We start from the raw sequence: 20014 nt of genomic DNA on the forward strand, positions 1-20014 counted from the left end.
GATGCTCATGTAGGCCTACTTGTGTTTATTTTAGCATCAAAGTGTGTCTTACTGCCACCTTGACACTGAGATTGTTCATGTTTGAGGTTTTTTGCTTCACTTTCTCACATTGTTGGAAAATACTTACACATGACACCATTCATTAACCATGTATCTTTATGTGAAATTGTTTTGCGTTGAAATTCACATCTGCTTTTTTGTTGTTGTTGATATGCTGCAATGTGGTGGTGTATTCATTTATTTCATTATGGCATAAATGACAGGTTGAGTGGACATTAGTCAACATTTTTGAAAATGAAGAATGTTTTCCGTCTGTTGTCCTAGGACAGATGTTACACATTGATCATAAATAGAAAAATAAAACAGAAAACAGGGTATGATATCTACAGTAGGCTACTGCAGTATGCAGAGAAATAATAACAGGAAGGAAACATCCATTTTAGTATGATAAGGATTAGTGTTAAACATGCAGCAGAGAAGCGTAACACAGAGAGCACTATACAAAATACTGTGGCATAATGAAAGCATTGAAAGGCATGCTGGATGATGTCAGAAAATGCAAGAGTTCCGAAACAAGTTGTTTATCCTGTTAATGTTCTTTTGTTTGTGCTTCTCGGCCCTGCTTAACCAAAATGACCTATTTTTTTTCTTCCAGACTAGAAATACAGACTCCCAGAGGATGTCAGCAGGGAAATCCATAATACATAATGCACTACCAGTGGGACCCGGGAGTTTCTCTGAACCTATGTGGAGCTCAGCACTGCAGTGTTATCTGCTGTTTTGGACGGAACTCTCCTTTAATTGGGTTAGCCCAATAAGTTTATTATATAAACGCAAAGAACAAGAACAACTGTCGCATTGTCATAAAATAAGCCTTTAAGGGAGGATTGCGTGCCACACAGGCACACACACACACACACGCACGCACGCACGCACACACACATACACACACACACACACACCACGCCCCCTCCTATCGGGAACACCCTGGCTGTGGCTTGCTGGCTGCCTTCAGACGGTGCTGAGGCGCACCGACACGCTCATATACGGTCCGTGATCCCCGGGCTGACTCCGCCGCCTGTCTTCCTCCCCCGCCGGTCCCGCACCGCTGTCCTCAGCCGCCAGGTAAGAGGAGAACACCGCTCTGCGGGTCAGCACTCCGGGACACCAAACGCCACTGCGTTTTCTCCGGCATATGGCACACAGGGTCAGCCGCTGCCGCTTGTTGGCAGTTCCTGCTGCTTTATTTGGTTCTTTTCCTTGTTTTGAGAGGAGGGGGAAGAAGGGGGGAGGAACGGGGGAAGGGGGGGGGGCTGTCCGTCCACCATCGCGAACACGACCTCGGAGGACCGAACACACATCAGTGGGACCAGACAGCCCACTTCCCCTCGAAAGTTAGGCGCGTTTGGGCAGGTGCAATGCAGCAAAAAGCTCCTTTTCTTGTGTCTTGTTGCCTCCGCGGGTTTCGACGGCAGATTTACCTGCACGTTAATTTAATAATCTGTGGAGAACATGTTGCACTGTTTAACTTGTAACTGGAGAGGCATGAAACCTGACATGTAATCATGTGGAGCACACGCTGTGCACGCTGAGATCAAATTATCAGCTGGGTTTGATGTGGCAGTGACAAGAAGTGAGCACTTTAATGTTCATTTAACAGGTGCATGCCACACATTTTAGTAATGATGACCTTGTCCAGGGAGTCACCGGGGTATCCCAGGGCTTTTCAGGGACGACTGGTGTTACTGTAAAGGTGACAGACGGCACTAATAGTGTAGGGCTGTTGCTATATGTCTGCAGGGTTGTCTGGTTATCGGACTCAGTGTTGAGTGGCTGCACAGATGAACACACAGGCTGACCTCATTCCTCTTCAGAGCGGGCTTTTGCTTCAGGTTAGGTGAAATGTTGACGTGAGAGCCAAAAACGAGAAGCTTCTTTTGGACGATGGTAAAATGTCAGCAGTAGAAACCAGAATACATTATGTATGTAGAAATCATAAATTATTATGGTAGGGTTGTTCTGCGGCGTAGCTTTTTATTCTTCCAAGTCTTTATGGATGATGCTGCAGTGAAAAATGTTCACAGTCCCCCGAATGATGTCTTTGGTTTGCTTGTTTTGTCCAATGAGCAACTGAAAGCTGCAAAAATGTTCAGCTTACTATCACATAAGAGTAACAAAATATTTATGGAAAATAGTCTGCACTTATATAGCGTTTTATCACCTTAGTGGTCTCAAAGTGCTTCACAGTTGGCCTCAGTCACCCACTTAGACAGAAAATGGCGGCAGAGCTGCCATGCAAGGTGCTCGCCTGCCATCAGGAGCAACTTGGGGTTTAGTGTCTTTCCCAAGGACACTTCACCATGAGGATACAAGGGCAATCCACTCCCATCATCTGAGCCACAGCTGCCCCTTACAGATTCATTTTATGTCAGTTCACTAGTTGATTAATCAATACCTAATCCTTTCAGCTAATGATCAATTCTTTTTTTAATACCGTCCAAATAATTCGGGAAATATCAACATTTTCAAGATTTTCTGTTGACACGGGCAGGAAGCAGATGTGCCACTGTCAGATGTTTTGTAAAAAAAAATGCTGTCCTCTGTTGCTCACGCTCTACTAGAAATCAAATATTAGTATTCTCATAGAAGCCAAAAAAAAAAAAAAACCTCCTTTAAATGTTTATTATCATATCAATTGTATATCAGTTGTCACAATTTTTTTTGACTGCTTGTTTAAACTTGTAGTATTTTGGTGAAGATAGTACTTGTGTTTTGAAGCCCAGATTGAGTTCAGACAAAGATTTACCCCTCAGGTCAAAACATGTGGACTAATGTATGATTTTGTTTTATTAATGTAGTTATTCGGCATTAAGTGTTTGACTGTAGCCAGTTTTAGCAGCCGATGCAACGTGAAAATAAAAGAGGCCAATTCAACTCTCGCAAGTGGCTTTTAGACCTGTCAGACCGGGTGGCTGCCAGCCAAAGTGACTACTCACACTGACAAAGTAGCGACAAACAATATTCATCCAGGTCCGTGTGTTTAAGTCAGGAAACGGCTATTTATTCAAACAGTTTGTAAAACTAGTAAAGAGTAAAAAAAAAAAATACACCCATGAGTTCATATATTGCATTAGTTTCATTATGAGGACCTGGAAGTGGATGTAATAGTTTGTGTTCCAGTCTTAGAAAGAGAATTATGTAAACATCCCGGGCCAAAATGTGCATTGCAGTTTTGTTTTTCTTGAACAATAAGCCTCAATAAGCCTTTGCTGTGTACGATTTTCTGTCGCACTGTAATTTGTCATAGTGACGATTCTCTAAATTGGTTCATGTGGCTCCTATAAGTAATAGATGCAATATCGGCTGAGGCTGTTGTATCATAGTCGCAAGGAGAATGCCTTCCCAATGATAACCGAGCCTTTATGCTGCACATGCACTGGAGGCTAGAGGGGGAGCAAATGGGGGAATGAAGCAGGAGAGAAGCCAGCGAATGGAGGGATTCCCTGATTTCCCTCCCAGCAGAGCTCATCCAGCGGAGCGGAAAGAAGCCCTGCGGAGTGCAGTCACACAGCATTAGAGGTCCGTGTCTCTAAGAGCTGCTAAGACACATTAGAAGTACGTGTGTGGGCACATACATTCACACATACAGTACATGCATTGTTGTGGCAGCCATTGCAGGCTGCAGCTCAATGTGCCAGACTGTGTCCTACAAATCCAAAACTCTGTAAACAGACAATATTTTACGTCTTAACTGATTTCAGACTCGAGTCTGAATCTGATTTGCCAATAGAAAAATATTGTATCATAGAAATGTTTCATGTCTGCAAAAACAGCATTTGCTGTAACAGAACTGAGATAAAAAAAAACTGAGCCAAACAACAGGAACGGCAAACTCGACGACTAAACCAAGGTGGTGGTGGTGTTAACTTCTGATTATCTTGGGTTTCCCTTATGTTTGATGCTGCCACTCTCAGCTGATAACAGGTGTGAGATCCAGTTGTAGTTAAAGATAAAAGAGGTGAAGCTTCTCTGTGAAGATGGTAAAATGTTGTACGCTGCGGGATTTGAAGTCTCTATTAAAAGAAGCAGAGGTCCTGTGGAAGGGATGAGGAGGTTTACATACATGTATAAATAACATTAGAGGTGCAATTATTCATTATTTTCATGATCAATTAGGTGCTCAGTTTCATTATTGATGTGCGAAATTACACATTTTCTGGAGTCTTACAATTGGTTGCATTGTTTGACCAACAGATAACATATTTTGCATTAAATAAAAGAGAAAAGTAGCAAATTCTCATTTTTATGACCTAAAACAAGTAAATATAAAAAACATTTTTCCTGATAAATTACCTATATTAAAGATTCAGTTATCACCATTGTTAATCCATTGACTAAATAAAGTATTGTCTCATTGTTTTGGCGCATAATATGTAATATTTATAATCAAGCTGTTCAGCAGCTCGTTGCTGCAGAGAAACAGAAAATTAGACGGTTAAAAATAAACAGTGTGTCAAGTAAAAGCGAGCCATGAAGCTCAAGCTAAATTACAAACTGTTTTCTCTTTTGTTGTTACGTGCAACTGAAAAATATCCCTATACTTTAAATAAAACAACATCTGCAGCAACACCAGGAAATTCTTGACAATAAAGGACAAAAACATAGTTAAACGCCTGCTAACTGTAACTAGCTTAGCAGAGTAGCGGTGGCTTCGAGCATGGTAACTTAGTACTTCGAACTGCAAACCCTGAAATCACACCAGATAAACGTACAAAATGAGCTCTTTTTGTTGTATATTTGTTGCAGTTCGTTACCAAGTGAATCCAGATCCAAATGCAGCTAAGTTGGCTAAAGCCCTATTAGAGTTGACAGTGGATTTGGTTTTGATCTGGGGTTTTTTCTGTTTATTTCACAACTGGGAAATATCGTTTCTGATTTGGAATTACAAGTTGGAAGCTGGCATGAACAATTTCTCTAATTGTATGCTTTGAATTCAGCATAAAGTAATAAAGAATAAATTCATTTGATTGAGCTACATTTAATGGCTGAAAAACGAAGAACACTAAAGCTAAAACAACATAACTTGTTGGAGTCGCTGCATATTATGGTTTGATACGACAGAATACTTGGCTTAAAACTACATAAAACAACATTTTCTTTGTTGTGCAGTAAATCCTTTCTATTGTTCACCTTGAGTTCCAACAAACAATGAGCTGGAGGTACGGAGATGCACGCACAGATTAGTCTGGCTGTAAAACATCAACCATATTGAGTATTAGCTCATTAATGCACGATTATATCCAGATTAACTCTGCTGATGGTCTGAGCTGCTATTACAAAGATCATCCGTGCTGCTGCACTGAATAACATCTGATCTCTGCAGTGTAGTATGGGGTTTCCCTCCCTCCCACTCACTGATACCACTCTTATCCACAGCTCTCCAGCGCGTGCTGCGGGCCCGCTTGGTATGCAACCTAAAACCCTGTGTGGCCTCAGAGATACATCGAGTCCCCCGTTCAATCACGGCAGCAGCGAGGCAATCAGCAGGAAACCCGACCACACAAAAACCATGCAGGTGTGGGAAGACAGGAACATCACACCATCACAAAAAGCTGAAATGTAATTTGGAGGCACCGCTGCGAGAAATGGCTCAGATGAGTAATAGATTGCTGGTCAGGGAGTGACGCCTCTCTGTCGCCCTCCGTAAACCTGTAATGTGTGGCCACATGCCTCTGTGGGCTGCTGATGTTGAACTGGACCTCCTCGGGCTGCAGCGGGCTGACGGGACACCTCAGCCTGAACAAAGTGCGACAGCACACACGTGCTTCATAGCACTGACCAGGATGTGCTGCGTGGAAAAGTCAACACAGCCCAGTGCACACCCAACACATTAAGTGGATTAATTGTTGGCAAGTCATGCACATTGAGGGGTTAAATCAATAAATATCTTTAAACAGATTAAAGCCAGCTGTAATGACATCAATAGGTGAGAGGAATTAATTTAAGCTGTACTACAAAGTTATGCAATAATAAGCAATAACTGAATATTGCAATAAACCTGGGCTGTGAAATTACTGTGGAGCTGCATGAGGATGATGAATATTGTCTGCTGCACAAACCAGTGACAGAAAAAGGAAATGTATTTGACAGACTACAAATTGGGTTGTTGACTATTTGAAAGACTGTTTTATACACTCTTCAGGATTTGGTATTTTACTTTAAAATGTGCTCCGATTAAATCTGATTAAATAAGATTTTGGCTTCACTGTTGATTCGTGATATTGAGTAGTTGGATATTTTAATCTTTACCTGCACCATGACATGCAGTTAAAAGCTAATGTAGTGGACCTTCATTTAAGAGTATATTGTTGGGTTTTTTACAATATGACTGGCGATAGTCAGAGACATACTGTTTCACTTGACTGTTCACATGGAAAGAGACAGAAATTAAATGAAATCGCTTGAGAGTGAACTTGTTGCTGCACCTGCACTTGTGGCCGCGATGTCCATTGTCCAGTACCTACATATCTATGGTGACTTTGGTACAACAGAAAAACAAGTAGCGTCACATTTTCAGCAGTTTGGCTTCGACTTTGTACTGAAGTATGGGTTCTCATTGACATCCATAGTAGCAGCTTTGGTCTTGCATTAACGCCAGGCAAAGTGATGTTTCACAACATGGCAGCCTTAAAGTTTCACTTACAAAATTACTTATCTATAAAGTACAAATTAAAGTATTTATTAAATACAGTGAATCCAGTTAAAGCTTGTTAGGAAGTGGTACCAGGGAAGCAGCTTATTCTCAGTGGCCTGAGCTTCTCTGAATTTTAAGAAGACACCCTTTTTTTTTCCTGTGTAAGAATTCATTGATAGTCTGGTTGTGCTGAAACACAGATCAGGATGCCCTTTCTGTCAAATTGTTCTGCGCTCTGAACATTAGCGGCTGCATGCTGATTATTTTACAGATGTGGTTGTTTTGGCTCATTGCCTGGATTGTCCTCACATGTATCGGATGCTGAGAGTTGACATGCAGAACTGAAAGTGGTCTGTTGTTTAATTTGAGATGAATGAACGTTACATTAACATGAAATTCCCTCACCAATATGATCAAATAAACTCTGACGTCTCAAAAGACACCCTCATTAGTGTAGAAGAGTGTGAAAGTGGATGCTTTTAAAAACACAAAAGCTGCAGGATTGAGGCCCCACCTGTCTGTCTAAAACAACACTTTGTCTCTGCTGAAAGATCTTTATTCATCGATCTGTCCTGCAGGCTCAGCCAGCCCAGACTCTCAACACTGAATTTCACTGTGCGTCTGTCTCCTCGATATTCCAGCCACGCTAATGTACCAGCACACAGTGTAATAAAACAGAAACAACGCAGGGCTAATTGTAAAAAAAAAAAAAAAAAAAAATCCTGCTCAATTAGCATTCACTCACCTTTAAACTACACAGGCCATTCAGTTGTTAAACTGTGATTAACACACACATTTTCAGAGGATTCCCTTCTCTCCGTTAGCCGGTTGTGTCTCTAAAAGTACGGTACAATGTGGCAAGAGTGGAGAGGTATGAAATATTCAGCCATGTTGCTGAAAGAAGAGAGAGCTGCTTACTTCTCTCTCTGAAGAAGCAGCAGCCGAGGCCACAACTGAAACTGGGTTAATAAGATCCCGCCTCAAACTAAACAGCTCTCATCTCTTCTTCTTAAAGTGCTCATACAGAAGCAGCATCTTCTACACACCAGGCTGTCAAACAAAAGTCATGGACTCTGTGACATTTGCCTGAAAGATGCTTGTTATACCATTTTTAGTTTCATCTACTCCATATTTTCTTTCAGCAGTTATGTTGCCTAACAGTAAAAGTAAACATTTAAGATAGTCTGCACTGAAAATGTTTTGTTTATCCAACAGCCTTTCTACACTTGAACCATCTCACAGTTTCTATCGTGAGCCTGAACAGTGCCAGATCTGTGGAGCTGACAGCAGACGGTGGCTTCAAATCTGGACGCTGTCGCTGCAGAATAAATTAGCTCGTTTCTCACTGCAGACATGGCAAGGGGTGTTTATACTGGAGATTGAAGGAGCAAAGGTCACCGCTCGTCTTTGGCATCTCGGGTCACGCAGAGCTCTTGCCCTCTACTCAAATTAAGAAGCTGATGTATGCTAAGTGGATCGTTATTTAGATTTGTGTCAGAGGTCTGTGCTGTTTTAATAAGCCTCTTTACAAAGTTATTTTTTTTCTGAAAAATTAGGCAAATGTGGAAGTGCCATAAACTGTTGTACCACCAAGGGCCACAAGCATCTGGCTCCATAGACTCCCATTCAGCTTCTCATGAAATACAAAGTCAATCCATGTTTTCCACAAGTCAGAATGGTGACTTTCGTGAAAATCATTCATTCTTATTAGACTTCTGAAAATAATCCCGTTATTGTTAAAAAAAAAAAAAAATAGGCCTCACAAAGCAATGTTTCTGTTTGATTGACAGGTTTCCGCTAACACTGAGTGGGACGTAATGTCATCAGGTTTCCAATTAGATCAAGTCAGATCCACTAGTCACTCCTCCCCAGCTTGTAGAAAAGTGGTTTCTTCTGGCTGAACCTACGGCTACTTAAAGGCTGTTCAAAAAGCCAATGTGTGACGTCACTGTCGGTTGCCGCTTGGCCACATGAAGTGCAGTTTGAGCCAGAGTTGAACCCTGCATTGTTTCTTCTTCCAACATATTGGGTGCATCGGTTGTCGTTTGTATTCTTCTTATTTTCTATTATTAAATAGAAAGAGACACAGCTCAGAAAATGGTCTCAGGTTTTTTTTAATTTATTTAACTGGGTTATTTTAAACATGAGCATGTTTTATAATGCAGCTTTGAGTAATAAAGCAATTTTCCTTAAAGTAGCTATTAACATTTTAACTGTATTCAGAAAAACCTTTATGCAATAGTGATCACATAACTGAAGGGGGGGAAAGAGTCTTTTTTGTGAGTCGATTTTGTATTTCTCTCAAACGGAGCTTTGTTTTAACATACTGTGACGTAAAACAAGGATTTCAAGGTCAGAACAGTTAACATGCATTAAGGGTTTTCCTGAGCACCTAGTGTTTCCAGGTAGTCTTTTATTCCTCCAGTCACACCCGACAACACAATTTAACCATCGAAACAAATCGTCCATTTTCTGTCTCCTGTTCTGCAAATTTCCTGCTGGTTTGTTTTGGAGGAGTAGCAGCATTTTGATTGCGCCCACGCTGCCCTTTCCTCTTAATTAGCGGGTGAAATGACACAAACAACCTATCGATGGAAGGACAACAAGCAGCATTCAGATAAGAATGATACCCGAGAGTTCAGTGAAGGTGAAAAGCATAAAGTGGGAGGATGAGGGCAGGGAGGACAGCTGACAGGGGATGATGTTTTTAGGGTTTCTGGTTTGTTTTTCCTATTTCCTGCTTCATTGAGCCCAGCAGGGGCCTGTGGAGGCCTGCAGGCTTGATAGGTCATTACTGAGGACAGCACCACTGAGAGTTGTAATGTTACACTGGCTGTGACGTGTGTGCCTCATGGCTTTAAGGGCAGCATTTTTGATGTTAGTTATGGCCTTAAACAGTGGAGGCTAAAACACAACACTGAGAGGCAGTGATGGAGAAAATACTGAGATCGTTGGTAAGTCAGTCTTTCAAGTTATGTCACTTGATCGACATCATCACCTGGAGCACCAGGAGAGTGGTCGCGTTGTCTTGTTGGACAATCCAAGTGCCATTGTGCCACAGTTCAGGTCGTTTGCGCCCAATGTTTCCTTCCTCAGACGCCGCAGAACAACACAGCGGATCTCGGTGTTGACAGTCTGACCCTGGGGAACAAATTAATTGCACCCTCCCCATAAATTTAAAAGAAAACCCGCCTGTTTTCGTTCCTGACCTGACGTGGAATTTTTGGTTTTGGACAGTGACGTTCAGCCCCTCTTGAAACGAGAATGTGACTCAAAACACGTCGCCTGGCTCATTGCTTCATTGCCGTAGGCCTCTTTGAAGCATTTCAAGGGTCTGAGTTGCCGATTTCTTGAGTCTGATACAAACATGGATGCTAGTGCTCTGTTCAAGTCCATGTTGAAATCGCAAATGTGCCCAGACCAGTAATCCCAAAAACGTGTGTAACTCAGATGCTGACGTAGTTCAAGCACCAAAACTCTGAATACTTACTCATAAAGGTCGTAGCTTCCCCATGCCTTGTGCACATTACTGCAGTGCACTCTATTCATGTGCAAGAGGAGTTTTTGATTGCCTGTGGTGTGACTACAGGGTTAACTGTGCGAAAAATATCTTGAGATAAGTCACTTCTGAAACTCATAGAAGGAGTGAGACAGGCTGTTCATGCAGATGCAGATAACTGTGCTGACATTCACGCAGCCTTTCTTCATACTGCACTCACAGTTGTGCACACACTTCAGGTAAAAGTTCAAACCACACCCGCTTTCTCCCTTTTAACAGAGGTGGTCATATTGTCACGATGTGGGAATGAATGTTTTGGCACATAGTAAAAGTTACGGAGATTGTCGGATGTAGCGCCTCTAATTTTGACTTGGTGGCGTCGCATGGATGGGTTCACTTTCTGTTCGATGCATGAAGAACCTCATTCAAAGCGTACAGGCAACTTGTATGCAACAATTTTCTCAAACAGCCAAACTGCAACAATCGTGATCCTTTCACAGTCACTGACGAGCTGTGGTTAGACGAGATCGTAAACCTCTGTCTCCGGTTCAAACCTTCTGTTCTGTCATATTTTCTGTGTACAAATGAGTGCAATATCATGAATGCCCTTGAGGAGTGGCTGTGAGAAGGTGTTTGATGTTTTTTCCTTTTGAGCGATTACCATGTCTCTCCCCTCTCCGTGTCGGCAGCCTTTCCACCACAGCTTTGCGTTCGGCAGTTTGGAGCAGCTGAAAACACTTTTGCCTTCAGACGTAAGAACTGTTTTGCTTCCAGCACATACCACAATGTCAAACTTCTTCCCTGTGCTGCCACTCATGCTGAGTCCAAGCTTGAAAACTTGTAGACAGCAATTAAGAAATTAGATCACAAGAATTGGCAGCTGTTCTGCTGTATTTCTTTTCTCTGCAATCTGACACCACCTTCATCCCAGCAAAGTCATAATCAGAGACGAAAGGCCAAATGTGTGTGTGCAAGTCGTCGGTATGCAAAGTGTCAGGCTTGAAGGAGGTGAGTTATTCATATCGGAGTCTAATGCTGCTTCATTACCTTTGAGCCAACCAAGTAATTAAGGTTTCAAATTGGATTCTGATTGACAAGCCATGATGCTGTCTTCCTGCAGTGTTATTGACATGCAGAAAGCTCAGAGGATGAAGAGGAGTGACGGCAATTCACCCTGACAGCAGGTCCTCGCTGATTGGCAGTGACATGGGCAGTGTATCTGACAGGCCTTCAGGCTGAGAGAGGGTCATTAGTGCACTGCAGTGGTATAGATATGGTATCTGCCCTGAGGTGTGTGTGTGTGTGTGTGTGTGTGTGTGTGTGTGTGTGTGTGTGTGTGTGTGTGTGTGTGTGTGTGTGTGTGTGTGTGTGTGTGTGTGTGTGTGTGTGTGTCTTTGTGTGTGTCCGTGTGTGTATTAAAGAGAGACAAAGAAAGACAGTGAAGAAGAGGGACAGTCAGAGAAGTCGCCACCTCAGTGAAAGGCAGGGACACTTTCCACTCGGACAAACACGTCATATCGAATTGAAAGTCCAATTTCTTCCTCACACCAAAACCCATGTCACGTTCTTCCCAGAAGCCTCTCCGGTTACGTCCACCATGCCCAATATCATCTTCAGCTCTCTGCAAAGATGATGGCTGCCTATTGATTTCACCTCGCTGTGAACACAGGTCCACATCCGATCGCAGGAAGTTGATTACATACACTGCTGAGATAGAAGGTTAAATCTTATTTGCTTCATTTCCTTTTGAGTTGAGATAAGCTGGGTGAGTTGGAAAACCTTTTTGAACATGCACATTGATCTTTGTCAGAGAGCATGAGAAAGACACTGTGCTCTTGGCTAACTACTTTTATAAAGTGCTCTCAGTCTGTAGACTTGCTGCTGGTCAATTAGATTGTTCTCACTCTCGATTTTATGCGCACGTCTTTGTTAAGAGCTTTGTGCTTCGTCTCGTGTTGCTGAAACAGGCAATTCAATTTGATGTCTGTTAAGTCCGGTTCTGCTATTTTTTTTAATTCAATTTATGTTTACGTATTGAAAAAAAATAACAATAGTGATGGATAATAGAACTTCTGGTTTGAGTTGCACAAGTTAACGCAGAGATCCTAAACGTGTTCACATCAAGAATGAGTGGATTTGTCTTTGCATTTAAAAAGGACAAAATATTATAAATCAAGACACTATCAGTAAATATAGGATGATCAATAGTAGTAAAGTGCAATATGAATACAACACCAAATAACCCTTTAAACAAACTAATCAATGAAATATTAAAGCTTTTAAAGGTCTTAAAGCTTGATATATATATATATATTAACAGAGGATGAAATGCGTAACTAACTCTGTTCTTTCCTTGGCTCTGTGGAGCTTTTGAGGCTCCCTCAGCTGTTTTGGTTTTGCTTGTTGATCCCGTCACAGCTCTAGTTATTATTTTCCCTGATGTAGCAGACGCCTGTTGCAGCACACGCAGTTACCGACAAGCTGGTGAATATAGTGGAACATTTAGCAGCTAGAGAGCCAAATATGTACAAAATGTGGCTCATACATATGTTCTTCTGTGGAAAATGTAAGTACACCTTAGTCATCAGAAGTTAGCCTTGCCCACCCAAACGTCTGGCAGATGTTTTGCACAATTGTGACATCGGTTTGCTGAGATGTTTTGACAACTCTTTCATGTTAAATTCCTTCAGTTGCTGATGTTTTAGGGTTTTCTTGCTTGTGCTGTCTATTCAATGACTTTTCCATGGGATTTAAGTCTGGGCATTGACGTCATCCTGACTCACCATTTACTATTTTTGAGCCATTCCTTGGTGAATTTGCACGTGCTTATGATCATTATCTTGCTGTAAGGGTTTAATCATTGGCACCTAATCCAGAACTCCTGATTTTAGTTTGATTTAATTTAACCCACAATTTAATTTGAATTTAAATGCTTGTGTGGACTTACTTTTCCCATGTGATTAATTTGTTTCTTTTATTTATTCAAATTATAAAAATGATTTCAAGACGTTAATTTTATGTCATTTGTCATATCACCTTTATTTTACTATTTCAAATAGGATCAAATATTTGCTTTTGCAAACATGTTGGAAAAAAACCCAATAATTGTTATGGCATATTTTCACTCGACTGTATTTCCCTCGGGAGTTAATGAAAACAGGGTCTGCTGTGTTGTAGTCATCTAAGGTAAACTCAAGGAGTGAAGGATTGCAGAATTGGTAGCATGAGGATTTAAAATGCTGTTTATTGACAGTGTAACACTCTAATTAAATTTGGGTGCAATTGCCTTGAAGGAGCCTTTTGCTGATGTCACTTTCAGACAGGTTTTTTATGTTCCCTTGCTTCCACAAAAATCGGAATCTCTTGTTTGTAATAATGATTTTGGCGTTCAGATAAACAGTATTTACAAGTCAGAAATGTGTTGCTCCATTATGTCAAAGACAGCATGATGGATGGTGATTGATGACATGTGAAGATTAGTGAGTAAACAGGTGCACTGTACCAGGAGTCGAGGAAACTGCCTTCAGTAGTGATAGCAGAAAATACAGAGATGTGATATGTCAGTATCATGTTATATTCTCTGTGGTTTGCTACGGCTTCTTAGCAAGCAGCTGTGAAGTGTGTTATTATTGACCTTTGCTGGTAAATAATTGATGTTTCCTCCACATAGAGGAAGTCTACTATTGAGAATGTATGTGTGTGTGTGTGTGTACCTTATAAAACCCTGTGTAGTCTGGCTGCAGCCAGTAGGAGGTCTGAGTCGCTGAGCTGCTGTTTAATGGTCAGCCAGGATGCTTTCTGCCGTTCAACATTACTGCCGACTGACGCCTGCGTGGCATTAATGATTCAGCATCCTGTGAATTACAAAGGGGGGATATGAGGTCTGTACATTCAAACAAAAGAGCCATGATGCAATCCACTGTCCTTTATTCTGAAGAAACCCTTTCAGACAGAGTGATGGTTAACTAATGCAGCTACACGGAACCGGCAGTTTGCATGATTTGTTCATGATCTGAACTCGCAGCTTTTCATACCCACATCGGTTACATTATATTGTGTTGTATAGAAAATCCTTGAAAACCTGGGAAAGTTATTTAGAAAAACATCAACCCCCAGGAGATGAAGAATCTGCTGAAGCGAGGTGAAGGAGCTACTGTTTGAGTTATTTTCTATCATTAAGGCAAAACCAATCCCTCAAGTGAAAGAGCTGCTCCTCGGGGAAAGAACAAGGCTAAAGCTGATGTCAAAATTGATGAATTTTTAGTTTGAAGAGGTCGGGGTGACCCACATTTCTGTAAAAACACACCACACACTGTATGACGATCTCTCGACCTCGTTCATCCCACTTTTACTCTCAGAAATATTTTATAGCCACATTCACGCAGAGCAAAGAGATATTTGTGATTTGCTCAATGCTTCTGCATCAAGTGGATATCATACTGAAGTTCACAAGTCACGAGAAAATAAGAGCTGAGCGTGCAGGATGCTTAAAAAGGTGATGTCAAGAGAAAACTTACAGCAACGTCTTGGCCTTGATGACAATGTAGTATTTATAATGCACATTTGTAAATCCACGACAGCTTAACTCAATTTGACGTGATATGAATGTTGTTTTTTCCAAGAAAACTGATATAAAAAAAAGTTGCCGTTTTCATCCCCACTTCTTCCTGTCCACGTATCGAAGTGTCCCTTGGCAAGACACTGAACCCCAAGTTACTCATAATGGCAGGCGAGCACCTTGTATTGCGGCTCTGCCACCAGTGGTGTGTGAATGTGTGTGTACATGGGTGAATGGGAAACAGTGTAAAGTGCTATGAGACACTTTAGGTGATAAAGCACTGCATAAATGCAGATTATTTACCACATAACATTTTTAAGATTATTTTCAGTTTGATTATTTATACAGTTTTGTTTACATTGCTTTATAGTGATGCATAGCATAAAAATCATTCATACCCAAAAATGTGATGACAGTTTTAACCTCATTACTATTCTGTAGTTTAATCTTGAATAACTGTGTATGTAGCTCTTCCCATTTCTTGAGTATGAAGGGGATGAGCATGCTTCTCTCTTTTGCTGCCTTTTAAGCTTGACTTAATGTGGGAGTAATCTGACTCAGATATTGTTATTTGCTACTTATTGCTCAAATAACCAAATTACATTCATAAAGGCTTCCCGTTAGACCTGTCGTAGTGTGCATGGGGTTCCAGTTAGTGGCTTCAAGAGGTCTGACCATCACCGCTTTCATTTAGTTAAAATCACATTTTCTGCAAAACACAAATGACACCTGGAGAGAACAGATGTTTATTGTTCTAATCACAGCAGCACTGATGAGCAAAACAATGTGGCCAGAGGGGAAAATAAGAACCATGAGTGGGACTTCCCAATGTTCTGAGTCCAAACACACGGGTTCCCATTGAAATCTTAAAGAAACAGTTATAAATACTGGGATTCATTTTTAAAAAGGCTATAAATGCCTTAAACATCATTACTCAAACAAGTAAATAGCACATTTGTTTTTGTAGATTTGGTGTAGTAGGATAGTTAATGAGAGACTGACAGCCCACATTCAACACGAATAAACATATCACACAGCGCAACAATGCCGCTCACTGATGCGTTTTGATAGTTTTCAGACAACAGCGGAGCTCTGGCAGAGAAAGAAACGACAGTATATCTGCCACAGGCAACACTTGTTCGGAGGATCAGTTCTGAGCTGGTTTTGGTCTTCAGAGAGGATTTGGTGACAATGAGAAAAATATAAAATATGAGCACTCATCCCTCAAAGCCTGACAGAGCTAGTGTCTGACAGGTCAGCTATTTGCTGAGTGCTCCTGTCCAAAGCCAAACTACCGGTGGAGTGAAGCTCAAACCTGGACCGTTTTGCAAAGACAGAAGGTAAAATAAAGTAAAGTGAGTCATCATCCACCGTTTTCCCCTCGAAACGATTTACAAGTGAAGGTTTTCCGTCAGTGTCTGATTGCATACGTTTCAAAACAGAGATGCGAGTACTGAAGGGCATTGCGTGGCCTTGGTTTCTAACAAGTTGTATTTCTTCTCTCCAGCTGCTGAATGCTCAGTAATGGCTATATTTAATGTTTATCCCACATTCATCTCTCACCTATGTCTATTTTGCTTTTCTGCCAACTGGAACCAAGCTGTTCACCACTCACCTGTTGGTCTCTAAATGTCAGATTGATTCAGCGGTCTCTTAAGCTCCCCCACCTGCAGGATGCCACAGGAGGACTGCAGGGTGGCTGCCTATAGCCAGATGTCCCTGAGGGACAATAGACTCAGCGATCCACCACATGGACTTTGTGGACAAAATATCAGATTATTTTTGACCAAAGTTCTATATATTGATACTGCAACAATATTGTAGGGATGACTATTGGTGCTTTTGCGAAATATTTGTTAATATATTAGTGATCAGAAATGTGTCTGTAATGACTAAGTGAGTGAATAGTTCAACGTAACTTTACTGTAATGTAACCAGAAAAAGACAACAATCATGATATTACAATATCAAAAATCTAAGATGATATTTAGTCTCATATAATATCAATATTCGTATTTCCAACCCAAATTACGAGCTTAAACAACATGAATTGTGACTGGTGATAAACATGCAAACCACCCCTGTGTTGAGAGAAGGGGTGAGTCACTGCACTTTCCTCTGAGCCATGTTGTTAGTGTGGAGCTGAGCAGTGAGTGTATTTCCTTTCCTCCGAGCCAAAAGTTGTACTGCCTCCTCACTCGTGTTTACTCAGGGAAGAGTGAGCGGCGACAGGAATGTTTTCTGTGTGCTCAGGGAGGGCTGCGTCAGGACACCACGCCTACAGCAGCAAACAGAGATGGCATGACTGTAATATGATAAAAGCTGGGATAAATATTAGTTTCGCTTTATTGATGTTGTTGACCAAGTGCTAGTCAGGCGTGCCCTGTGCGTCAGGAAAATCATACGGCACAGCTTATTGGCTGCCTGAAATGTCTGTGTTGTTTTAATGTGCATGCTTGCCCTTTATATTTTATGAGTTGCACAAAGCTAAATAAAATTCAGTCCAAAACAAAACCGCTGAAATATATCCTACCTTCATTAATTTGCAATATTTTGTCGATCACTTTTAGATCAATGAGGGCATAAGAAATATTTGAAACAACTTTCAATATACAATTCCAACAATAAACAATTGAACGGGGGATTTCTTGCAGGGCTTTTGACTGGATTAGATTTGAGCTACATGTCCCGAATAAACTGATGCATACTGTAGATAATTTGTTTTTTAACAGTTGGATGTCCTAATGGGAGCATTTATCAATACAATAGGATTTATAAATACACAGCACAGCTGAACTACTGATATTTCGTAGCCATGGTCTTACGTTATGGATTCTAACTTTTACAAACCTCAGTCAGATCAAATTTGATCAAAGAGTCGACCAGCATATTCAACTAAACAGCCCCTCTGCCCATGCACTCTCTAGCACCGTAGGAGATGGAGAGATGGGATGTCTTTCGGTCATTTTGTCAACATTGACGATGGCATCGCCTCTTTAATCGCCCTTCTAATTACCCACTGAGTGTGTTCACATTTCATTCTGTCTGGATCTGAAAATTCGGTTGTTCTCTCTTCTGTCTGTGCGGTGGTGGAAAGGCTTATAATGCTTCACTGATTTATGTTCCCCACTTACGGTCATAATTAGCCCACACAGAGCTGAAATATATCAAGAATTTATGGAAGGTTTGCTGTGAAAGGTGGTACAGCCATTTTTGGTCTCCAGAGGATGTTCCCTGCTGACTCTAGTGACTCCCTCACTCTTCCTCTAGTGCCACCAGCAGGTCAAAGGTTACACATATTCTGTAAAATATCTTAACATGTATCAAATAGATTGGAAAAATGGAAAATTTTGCACATACATTCATTGTCCCCAGAGAATAAGAATGACTGACTTTGAAGATGTTTCCTATAGTTCCACCAGAGGTTGGCAAGTATGTCTTTTACTGAAATATCTTAGTGACTAGGCACCGCCACTACCCCCAATACTCAGATTTTTTTTATTTAGCATCAGGTCAAAGTTTGTCCAAAACTTTGCTATATGACCAAATACTTGCAATACAAGACTAATATAATCCCTAATACCCTCTGCTGTACTTTGTCTTCATTGCTATAGTGCTAATTATCAGATGTCAGCATTAGCAATTTGATAGATAACACCAGCATGTTTGTTTTTCAAGCTGAAGTAGCACTGTGTCTTTGTTCAGCCTGACAGAGTCACAGTAAGTAAATAGCTGAAAAAGGGACATCTGTATTCAGCTGTCTAAATAATTTAAATGCAAAGGCATCTAAAAATCTTTATTGTTTCCTCTATTTAATTCCCACCTCACATCTAACAGGTGAAGCTTCATCAGCTACGATGCAGCTGGAGTTCAGCCTAAGATCCTATAATTACTGATGTGATGATGGCTGGAAGCTGCGGTGATGTCTGCTGGTTCATTATAGCTAATTTATGTAAAGTGAAGGGAAGAGATGAGAGAAGAAAGGATGGGGATGAAAGAGGCCGTAATGAATAAGGACTGAAGGAGGCTTGTGTGAGCACGTGCAGAGCTCCCCACTCCATTCAATTTTTATTTTCCACGAGCACTGGCAGAATTCTGTCCCTCCGCTCAGTGCCCGACACTGTATATATTAGTTTCTGATCTTCATGGCTGGTTTTATTGACTATGTGGAAAGCTGACTTTTGTGCTAATTATTCTCTGCAGTTTATTTGATCACTCCGGCAAGAGAATATTGTCTGACATGTGTTCATTTGCAGCATTCAAAGCACATCATTTCTATGAGTTTTTTGCAAATACATGAGAAGAAATCAGAGCCACTTAGCATTTCCACAACACGGGAAGGAATGACATATCTGCTGCATTATACTGTTCCCTGTAGACCATTTATCACAGCCAGGCCTGATGTAGGTCAGACGGTACAGCCATTAGGGTTATCGGTTTGATTCCCAGCTCCTACTTCTACTGTCATTACGTCAGTTTTTCAGCAAGATGCTGAACTCCAAACAAGCATACAACCATGCTAGCAGCTCTATGAAGCTTCACAATCACACACGGCAAATTGCTAATATACCTGCATGTTTTCTAGTTAGAAATAATAGAAGCAGAAATAATTCAAATTTCTGGGAATTTTTTCAGTGGAAAGGTTTTCTTTTTTGTTCCAAGACTGTTCCTTTTAAAGGGAGGATAACGTTCTCTAAGAACATTATAAGAATGTCACCACAAAACATTTCTATAAAACAACTTAATGCTGAAAGGATTATTGGAACATTGCATAATAATGTTTGGATAAAAAAATTTAAAAAATAAATAGCTGGGTTTACACGCTACAAATGAAAATTATGTTCAGCAGCATCTTAGAATAGCCTGTTAGCATGCTATGTTAATTGGCAGTAAAAACAAAGTACAGTGTTGGGTAATAGAAATATTTGGACAAAATGGATTGATAAATTGTAAATTATGCCTGGTGACATTGCTCAATCAAAGGTATCACTAACGTTTATTCTGAGCGAATGTTTTCACAAAATTTCATGGCAATCCATCCAGTAATTGTTGAGACATTTCGCTCAAAACCACAGAAGTTGCTGAAATTAAAAAGGTCAGGCGATTAGCAAAGTACACAGGATTTATCCTCTAGGCATCCTGAATATCTGCACCCAATTTCATGGTAATTCACCCAACAGCGGTGCCACAGCTGACTGGGTTGCATCACCATCCCTGCAGCCGTGTCTCCGAGCGTCTATAAAGTCCGTCTCTCTGAACAGAA

General features: G+C 41.0%; 1 protein-coding gene across 4 annotated transcripts in view; it reads left to right on the forward strand.

The window, feature by feature from the left end:
• Positions 1-1014: 1014 nt before the first annotated feature.
• Positions 1015-20014, forward strand: part of sytl5 (synaptotagmin-like 5) — a 38355-nt gene continuing 19355 nt past the window's right edge. For all 4 annotated transcript variants that reach the window (XM_069713636.1, XM_069713640.1, XM_069713638.1 and 1 more), the window contains exon 1: positions 1015-1125. The gene's annotated coding sequence lies outside the window, so the exon portion shown is untranslated. The remainder of the gene's footprint in view (positions 1126-20014) is intronic.

Source organism: Brachyistius frenatus, unplaced genomic scaffold (genome assembly GCF_029030835.1).
Source record: "Brachyistius frenatus isolate BFR_SWC_R1_liver_20210118 unplaced genomic scaffold, ASM2903083v1 Contig_120, whole genome shotgun sequence".
Taxonomy (NCBI): domain Eukaryota; kingdom Metazoa; phylum Chordata; class Actinopteri; family Embiotocidae; genus Brachyistius; species Brachyistius frenatus.